Source organism: Peromyscus eremicus, chromosome 1 (assembly GCF_949786415.1).
Source record: "Peromyscus eremicus chromosome 1, PerEre_H2_v1, whole genome shotgun sequence".
In the NCBI taxonomy this organism is placed as follows: domain Eukaryota; kingdom Metazoa; phylum Chordata; class Mammalia; order Rodentia; family Cricetidae; genus Peromyscus; species Peromyscus eremicus.
The window spans coordinates 126,859,806-126,868,850 of record NC_081416.1 but is presented as its reverse complement, the minus strand read 5'-3'; positions in this window follow the sequence as shown (position 1 = coordinate 126,868,850).

The following is a 9,045-nucleotide window of genomic DNA, read 5'->3' as shown; positions in this document are numbered from 1 at the left end:
CTCCGCCTAATAAAATTACAAATGGATACAGCTTTATTCATATTGCCTTTATAGGTTATAATAACCTTGCTACCCCATAACCTCCTGCTAGCTGAATTAATCAGATCATATTAATATTTCTTCCCACTTTCTTTTAACTGGTTCTTCTCTTAATTAAAGGGGCCAAAGACGTAAACAGGGTAGGTGACTAGAAGCATGGCGTCGCGTTATAAACAAGGCTCATTAAAAAGATGGATGTGCAGGCCGACTGCAAAAATTGCTTACTTCGCAAGTGTACATTTTGTAATTTCCTGACGACTAAAAGAACTAATGCCAGATCACACCCCCTCCCTTTTTCCCATGTATAAAAGATGATAATTTTTGAATGCTAGGGTGGGGATGGCAAAACCAAGCAACCTATTTATCAACTCACATAAGGGCTTTCATATTACAAGACTACTTCCTGTTCCATGAGCCTCCAAAGCAATGTCTGTTTGAAAGTGGACAAAAAAAGAAACAAACAAACTGGGAAATGATTTCAATGCAAAAGAAAACCTCAAAGATGAGAAACATTTAATAGAAAGCATCCAATATATTAAACAACAGTCCAGTTTGAAAGCAAAACTGAGGGTATACTTAAAATGTTAAGTATTCTGAGCATACACATGTTCCAGGTGCCTAGGGTGAACACACATGGTCTCCTGCACAGAGTTCAATAGAGATCTGCGTCTCTGCATGCGGACAAGAACTGTCAGGGTGGACAATCCCCAGTCTGAAGCTTCCATGCCCTTAAAACTACAGCAACATAGCAGATCTGAAAACAACTTGATTTAGAAGTTTAAATTCAGATGTGTCTTGCATTGTTCAGGACACTACATCCAACTGTGCACTGAGCTGGTAATAGAGTAACTTTATACAATGTTGGTGCATAAACAATCTCAGGCATATAGAACATATATTCATATTACATGTGTATTATAGAATATATATAAACCCATTTATATATTACATGTTTATAATATACAACTTATATTACATTTTTATTCGACACTTTCCCATGCATATATGCTTAGTACTCATTCCAGCAATCACAAAGTTTTGCTCACACTCACTTAGCTGAGCAAGTGGGTTTTGTTCATTTGTTTGGGCAAGGATTGTTTTGTTTTCTTCTTGCAGCAATTGCCTCCAAAGCCCAGGCTTGTGCTCTGTCTCCTCCCATCGCCTTTCTCAACAAGAGAGAAAGTCATCCTGACAGTGTGATGCACAGCCGGGCCAGGGAAGACCTGGCTCCTTCATGAATAAATTAGAGATGAAAGTTTAACAGATCCCCTTGCATGTTTATGGAGGAATCTTGTCCTAATTTACCTAAATGCTTTGAGTAGAAGGAAAGGAAATAGAAGAGGCTAAGGTGAAAAGGTTAAAATCCCTGTTTAAATACAAGGCTTTTTTTTTTTCTTTTTCTCTTTCTCCTCCACATACCACAACCCATGGGTGTTGCAGTGGAACTATTGATTTCTCCGTCAAATATTTAAAGGAGATGCCAAAGGCAGAAAGAGTTCTTTCTTCCCCCACCCCTACTATAAGAGACTCGTGTGGTGTGTGTGTGTGTGTGTGTGTGTGTGTGTGTGTGTGTGTGTGTGTGTGTGATTTACCATCCATCTATCTATCTGTCTGCCTGTACATCATAAATACACCAATGGAGACTGAACAATATTTGTCTAAGGTCTTTCCTTCCTCGATGGTTCTCAAATTCCATGGAAATGGCATTTTTCTTCAAGTACTTCAAGGCTATGCTCCAGTAAGTGACCTATTACTCCATGTTCTCCATGAGTGCATTTCTTAGTGCCAGGCAAGCATGCCATGAGATGGGAGGGGTGGTCAAAATACTAGGTTTTTCATACAGGATTTGACAGCTTGGAAAATGGTTTTGGAATCCTGCCTGTGGCCGAGCCTATTACCTGATGCTTCAGAAGCCCAGGATGAATTTACATGACCCTAGCCCGTAAGACATCCCCCTGTGCAAAAATAGGGAATTGGCAAGTAGAATCACTTTGCCCATGTGCTGAGGCTTTGGGTTCCAGAGGTCTTTGACTTCTCTGCTCTGGTAAACTCACCAGTAATTGCAGCAAGAACTGTCCCTATATGCAAGTTGCTCGCTCTGGGGACACTAGGCAGGAGGTCTCACTGTGTCTTTTTCTTCCTCCTTGCCTTTGGCCATTGGGGAAGTTGTTGAATGCCATGTTCTGATGATATTGGGGCTGAAGCAGAAAGCTGTTGTGAAGAGTCTAAGAATTCGTGAAGGAAGTTAAGTCGGTCCACTCCGTTGTTCTTATCTAGTTTAACTTTTATTGTTGTTGTTGTTTTTCATGGTAATTTTATTCAGCCATAAAAGTACAAAGAGAAAGAAAAAAGAAACAAAAATCAAAATGATTCTGTGCATTTTTTTTATTTTATTTTTCTGTTTCCTTTAAATTTGAGCAAAATACCCAAAAGGATATAAGTATGTTTTCCTTGAAAGAGAGGCCACCGTGACAGCAGATTTTTCTTACTCTTAACAAGGAAAATTCACAAACTTACTTTGCGGCACACACAATACTCACCTTATTAACAAGCATTTTAATTTTTCTTGAATTTCCCATAATCATTGTATCAGCTCTTCTGGTCAACTTTTGAGAAGTTTTCACTATTTTTACACCTGTGTGCCATTCCTTGTTTTAGGAACCACTCAAGTTGAGTGTTAAAGAAAGTGGCCAGTGGGACAGGAGACGTCCAATTTCTTTCATTTAATTGTGTTTTGTATGCTTGTTTGTTTTTATTAGAATGCATGGTTGCAGAGACACCTACAACCCACCATTTGAAAACTCACTAGCACTTAGCACTTGGGTGTACTAGAGGCCATTCTTTTTTTTTTATTAAAAAAGTATTTTTCCAAATAATTAATTTTGATCCTGATTGCCCCCCCAACTCCTCACCACCTCTCTACCCACCCAACTTTCTTCCTCTGCCTCCCTCCTTCCCTCCCTCTCTCTTCTAAAGAGGAGAAAAGCCAGATTTTTTTTCCCCAAAACTTCTACAGACAAGCTATGAATATTTTTGGAACGCTAAAACCCCTTTATTTCCTGTTTGGGGATTTTTCTCCCCCTTCAAACTGATTTTCTCTCTTTTCCTCTCAGCGTTTGTCATGAGAGAAGTGTGTGATTTCATGAACCTCTTTTTTTCAGCTTGCAACTTCCTCTAAACAAAAGGACAATAAACAAACGAGGAGATAAGTCAGCCTCTCTGCCTGCCCATCCCCTTCCTCGGACTGGGGCCGCCAGAACACTGCAGTTCTTCAAACACTGTCCTGAATTAGTATCTGTGCGAGCTTACTGAGGCCGGAGCGTGGGTGATAATAGACACCAAACAGGAGGCCCACCGACACGTGTGGATATTGATACATATTTTTTCCAGCACTTTTGGCAAACCTGTCTTGCTGACTACACTGACAAAGGTTGCGGGTAATTGTCTATGCAGTTCTGTGGAAGATAAATGACCACCTTCCCAAGGACACTTGGCCAGGCCTTAATCCTGAGTGTGCCCGCACGTGTGCGTGTGTGTGTGTGTGACTGTTTTCTGAAGGTCTGACAAGGCATCTTGATCATTTCCTGGTTCTGAGGCCGACCCTCGGCCATGCACACAGCCCCCCTCTCCGAAACGTTATTATTCTGTCGTGAGGCCTTCTTTGGCCAGGATGTTGCTTCATTTCCACCTTTTGTCTCGGCCTGAATGTGAATGATGCTCTTTCAGCAATATCCAGCCGTTTAAACTCCCTGCTGTTGCCTTACATAAATATACAACACCCGTCTCGCCCTATAACTCACTTCAGGCCTGGAAAAATAGTGACTTCCTTTATTGGTCCGATTCTCTGGCAATTCCCAACAGCTGTATGTTCGCACCTCAGAGGATCCTTATCTTCGGCTTTCCATTTGTCTCAGCACTATTCCCGGGGATTGCCAATAAAAATGATTCCCATTTTTATAACCCCTGAGAACACAGGAGCCAGCTTTCCAGAAAAACCATGTCCTTTCGCCACCCCCCAAATAACAAACAAACCAAACCTCGGGACTACTTAAGAAAAAGGCACGTTTTGTCTTCAAGAGAGATGACCGGAGGAGCCCAACACATGGGGGACTTAGTAAAACGTGGAGTGTGGTCCCTAAACACATTAATTACGGTCAAGAAAATCCGTGTTGATTTCCCTCCACATGAGAATAAACTGGAAGCTACAGAGTGTGATTGTTAAAATAACACGTGTTTAGAGGTATATTCAGTATCCATCTACAGAGGAGGCTTATGTCTACACAGGATGTCACACATTCTTCCTCTCTAGTCTCTATCAGTTCATTTAATCATTTTTTCTGTACATCTGAGTTCAGGGGAGTGTAAAACATGTCTTTGGGACCTATTGACTTTACTCTGTATAGGAAATATAGAAAAGAAAGAAATGTGTTTTTGAAATTGAAATTACTGTTCATTTTAGGATAGTCTCATCAATAAAGAGTCTTTATTAGAGACAACTGGTCTGAGCTTGGACTCTGCAACTTACTGATGTAGGGTCTGGGGTAAGTAACATCATCATAAGCTAAGCCTCAGTCAGCCACATCTACGAAACAGAAACTAAACCCCTTCCTTTCATATTCATTGAAAATTAGAAATGAAACATTCACTAAAAAGTGAAAGGCTCCAAGGCTCCTTACAGATGGGAATCGCATGGTATTTCTTTTCTCCTTCATGATAGAGTTAGGATCCTGATGGACAAGTCTGGAGGAAGAATGTTCAGAAGGGGTAGATGTGTGAGAATTACAGAGTGTTACAAGACTGTGCACAGGATGAAGGAGCAAGGACGTGAACCACATCCATACCAAACTGCATCTTCAAAAGATCCAACAGGAAGAAGAGGACACAATGACAAACACCAGTCAGTGTGTCCCTCAGCTTTCTGGTTTTTCAGTTCTCCATGGGAAGAAAGAGGCCTGAGGATGACTGATCATGTGAGCAAGAAGGCTTGCTTGGGAATTTACTGACAATGCTTGGCATCTCACACAAAACTCTGAATGTGAGCTGTTTGCCTGCATCTCCTCCTCCTACCTGACTTTGCTCCAAAGCATGGATGATAATCGTGTGATTCACTTCAGCTGTGCTCCACACGTTAAGCCTGCCCTCCAAAGCACTTTCCAAACAAACAAAACCATGCGTTTAGCCTGGGTGCAGACAAAAGGGTACAGACTCTTCATTCTAAGCTCTCTCGGCTTGCATGTGTGTAAACAGACTGACTTTATACCAGGTCTCCTCTACTCTTTCAAATGGGAGCCAAATCTCCAAAACTGTCCCCCTGAACGAGAGGTAATGTCATTTTCCACGAAACATCATTAATGGCAGCCCAGAGTATTACACTGTCATTACTTCCAGCAGCTGTGGAAAGAACTTAACATTTTCTCAGGGTCAAACGTTCCCTTCTCAGTGGGGAAATTTTTCTGCTCTAAATGAAATGTTACGAAATACATTTTTCCCCCACCAAGCATTGCACGGAGAGCTGTTTTATTTATCTGACTGTTGTGAGTGTTGTAAAAACATGCTGTTTCACATAGTAACATAAGCTCTTCGTAAAAGTGTGCCCTGAGTATTTGCAATTGTTATCAGGCCCAGATGTATCCTCGTGTCAGCCTGAAGCTTCCCTAGTTGGCTCCGATACACAGAATATAATTATCTCAAAGGCCTTCGTGCTTAGTGTGCAGAAGCATCATATGACTGAGTATAACCACTGGACCTCTCTTTCCTGTCTTCCCACTGTCCCCAAAGAACTAGTGACGAAGAGTAAGAACTACTGTTTATGGATTTCAAAGCTATTCTGAATAGTATGTTTTGATAGAGTTTTGAATGAGAGAGAGCCAGTCACTGAGCTGAGGAAAAAAAAGAGTAGAAAACCTAGGACTGAAAAATGGGTGAGTTAAGAGGCCCTCTGAGAGAGGGTGTGATCCTCAGCTACCTTTTAAATCTGATGGTGGAATACTGGCCTCTGATGAGTTGTTTTCTTCTTTCTTTCAGACTCACAACTTTCCAAACTAAGTCCACAAGAAATCAGATTCACAATAGACAACATTTCTAAATCCGTGGTTTGCTCCGGAGACTAAATTCTTAGGCATCGTGAGGAAACAGAACCCAGATATGAGGTGACCAAGGAAAAGTGTGGGCTCAGCTGACCTGACTTCTTGAGAACACTGATCAGTATTTGAAGATGGGAAAAGGGTTGAAAAGAAACAAAACAAGGAACAGCACACCCGGGTGAAGGCAACGTAATTCCTTCCTGACCCTTGCTGGGAATCAGTTTATGCCCTGAAGCATGAAATTTGATTGTAATTATTTTAGCTTGCTTGGCTACATATGTTATTGATGATCTTTCCTCAAAAGCAGCAGCCTTCTAGAAACCCTGCCACAGTACTTGACTCAAGAGCCTGTAAGGTATCTGTAATAGAAAATAAACTGTGTGGGCTATCTCTATCGACTGCCCCACGGAAACTCGCTCATCTTAAAGTGTGCATCTCCAACTTTCTACACCACTGGGATAGAAAATCAGGTCATACTTTCAAAAATCTAAATACTATACAAGCACTTTGTTTGCCGCTCTGGAATTCCATGGTTTAGAACATATGAATCTCACGTAGACATTTTAGCCCATTGATTATAAATATGAAAACTGGTTACTTTGCATATGTAAGAGATGAGGTCAGACAAAGACTCAAATGATATAAATGATGGACATACATCTGGAAGAGTACATATGAGGATGAAGGCCCTAACCTGTCATCTATGTTTGTCTTAGTTAAAAAAAAAAAAAGAGCAATTCTCCATTTTTCCTTCCTGCTGTACAAGTGAGTAGACATACCAAGTATGTCCATTAATGATAAATCAGTCAAATAATCCGAGTAAGACAAGGTAATAATTTCCTAGGGCACTCACTTTCTGAATTGCAAAATGAAGGCTTGTAGTATGTATGATCTTATATGTATAAAGCATTACCTTTAGTTATGTCTTAATATGAAAGAGTTTTCCTGGGAGACAAAGAACATTCCTTTTCATAATTCCAGAAGCCCATGGCACTATGTCTCTGCTTTATGCCATTTGGGCCTTTGGAAGTTTTTCACTCCCATTGAATGGAATCCTAATTGATACTGAAATCAACCTTAATGATATTATGGATCTCCCTCTAGTTGCTCTGACAAAAGAGTTTAACCCAGAAGTTCTGGTGGCTTTGGGCATATTTCCATATTTTCCTTTCTATTTGCTCTCTCACTACTTAATGCAAACCTACTCTGTGCTGTGCCCACAGGAACAGCTCTGTGCACAAACATAAATCCCATGCACTTGCTAAGCTCCATACTATTAGATTGGATCAATGTTTTAAAGACAAAAATTCAATTAATTCTTGACTGTACCTCAAAGAAACATGAACAGGGAAGAATGAGAATAAGCTCTAAGACTATACCCAGAAGACAAGGCTCTGGGCAAGGGTTGGGAGAGAGAAGGGAGTTTCTGAGGGGGAATTTCTGAAATGGCTTTGGGGCCTCTGTAGGCATTGAACAATCTGTTCAGGCAGAAGGCATCTCATATAGCAGATAACTCTGTTTGTTAGTGGCATGCATTTGAAATGGTTCAAATGTCTGAAGTCTCCATTTAATGAACAGTAAGAAAGTAAGATCATGAAATGTAGACGAGTCCTGGTTCCCTGGGCCTTTATTTCCAATAGAGGCAGGCAGATCTCTGAGAGGGAAAGGAAGCCTGGTCTATGCAACAGTTCCAGGACACCAAGGGCAACACAGTGACTTTGTCACAAATTAAAATAAAATTAAAATAAAAATTTAAAGCACTGGAGGAAATCTGTGCGTTGTGGTACACACCTTTAATCCCAGGACTCGAGAGCCAGAGGCGGGCAGATCTCTGTGAGTTTAAGGCCAGCCTGTCTACATAGTGAGTTCCAGGACAGTCAGAGCTATGTGAGAGATCCTGTCTCAAAAATAATAATAATAAAAAAAAATAGAGAAAAATAAATTTGTTCCCTGAGTTGTCACATGAACATTTCTGATCTGGAACTGGCCCTCCCTTGACTCTTTTTGACTCCACTGTGATTTTTTTTCCATTTGTAAGAATTATTTATTTTATGTGTATGATTGTTTTACCTGCATGTATGTGTGCACATGTATGTATGTGGGCCCGGTGCCACAGGTATGTTGGCCCGGTGCCCTCAGAAGTCAGAACTGAAGCTCCAGGTATCTGTGAGCCACCGTGTGGGTGATAAGAGCTGGGCCCAGGTCCTCTTCAGGAGCGAGTGCTCTTAGTCCCTTAGCCTGAGTCCAGTCCTCCACTGTGGTTTTTCTCCAGACTTCATTCCACAGCCCAGGAGATAGCACTGCAGAGGTACTGAGCAACCTCCCAGGCATGAGCTATGGCACTTCAAAGAGACATCTCACACCAGGTTAATTCCAGGGAAACGCACTGAGCTGTGAGTAAACGGCCAGGAGTCCTGACCTAAAAGCATGATCGTCAGGGGAAAGGATGGAAGGGAAGTTCGAGAACACAGAGGAGGAAGGAAGGATATCCTTTCTGAACATGTTTCCTCGATGAGTCAAAACCACAAACACATAAGAGGCATGGGGTGCTTAGAGGCAGGACCGCAGGGAAATAGTGAAGAGGAAAGTGGAGAAAACACCCGCATCCTCCTCTGCGCGGATGCCCCTGCCTCCTTTCCTTTCCTCCCGTTCCCACCTGACCGGCTGGAGCAAGCTCTCACACCACCTCTTATGAGGTAATTTCCCCCTGTAGCCTTTGTTCTGCGGAGTCAACACGGCTTCTGGAAATCAAGTTGTATTCTGTATATTTAATACATCATCTCTAAGGATAATCATCCTGGAATCTGAACTTGTTTCTGTTATCTGGCTCCACTTGACAATGATTTATGAACCAGACAAACAAGACAGCTTCATTTTCATAAAGCCAGCGGAACCTTCTGGGCCAGGCAGAGCTGTGAAACTT